The following is a 902-nucleotide window of genomic DNA, read 5'->3' on the forward strand; positions in this document are numbered from 1 at the left end:
ATTTAATTGATTTTTCTTTGTGTAACATAATTTTTTTGCAATTTTTACAAAATTTATTCATCTCTAATTTTCCAGTACTTGTTTTTTTGTTTTTAGTTGAAAAATAATTTCGAGTTTTACATTCTGTACATGCAAATGATATTTTTATTCTCATACTTTTTTATTCCTTATTTTTGAAATTTTTGCATTGCATTAACAACTGAATTTATTTGTGATTCTGATGGTTTTCTTCCCATTTGCATATACATTGCACGAATCATATTTTTATTAATTGGAGGATTCTCCATTAATTGTTTTGTAAATACTTTCTTAGCAATTAAAAAACCAATAACAATACCTATAAGTATAGTTACAACTGGTAACACTGCTACTAAAACAATTGCTTCTGTTGGTCACATATTTTTTTTATCTTTTATTCCTTTCAATTTTAAATTTAATGGTGCAGAAAAAGGGACTTGAACCCTTACATCACAAATGATACTAGCTCCTAAGGCTAGCGCGTCTACCAAATTCCGCCATTTCTGCTTTATTGATTATTATTAATAATTATTTTATAATTTTTTATTTGCTTTTTCTATTTTTTTCTTGGAGATTTAGAAAATAAACAGTTAAAATTCAATGTTTTTGGAAAAGCAATCACATCTCTTATACTATTTGCATTAACTAAAATCATAATAATTCTGTCTATTCCAATTGCAATTCCAGCATGTGGTGGATAACCATATTTCATTGATTCAAGAAAAAATCCAAATTCTTTTTCAATTTGTTTTTCATCCATACCTAATATTTTAAATACTTTTCTTTGCATATTTTCTTTAAAAATACGTTCAGAACCACTACCTAATTCAATACCATTTACAACTAAATCATAACCATTTGATTTACATTTTTTTCAATCTTTT

At 25.2% G+C, this 902-nt stretch overlaps 1 non-coding gene across 1 annotated transcript; it reads right to left on the minus strand.

The window, feature by feature from the left end:
* Nucleotides 1-440: 440 nt before the first annotated feature.
* Trnal-uag (transfer RNA leucine (anticodon UAG)) lies at nt 441-525 on the minus strand. The gene has a single exon. It is a non-coding gene; the product is annotated as a tRNA-Leu (tRNA).
* Nucleotides 526-902: the final 377 nt, after the last annotated feature.

Source organism: Lingula anatina, unplaced genomic scaffold (genome assembly GCF_051362555.1).
Source record: "Lingula anatina isolate TDL-2025a unplaced genomic scaffold, LinAna3.0 unanchor82, whole genome shotgun sequence".
In the NCBI taxonomy this organism is placed as follows: Eukaryota; Metazoa; Brachiopoda; class Lingulata; order Lingulida; family Lingulidae; genus Lingula; species Lingula anatina.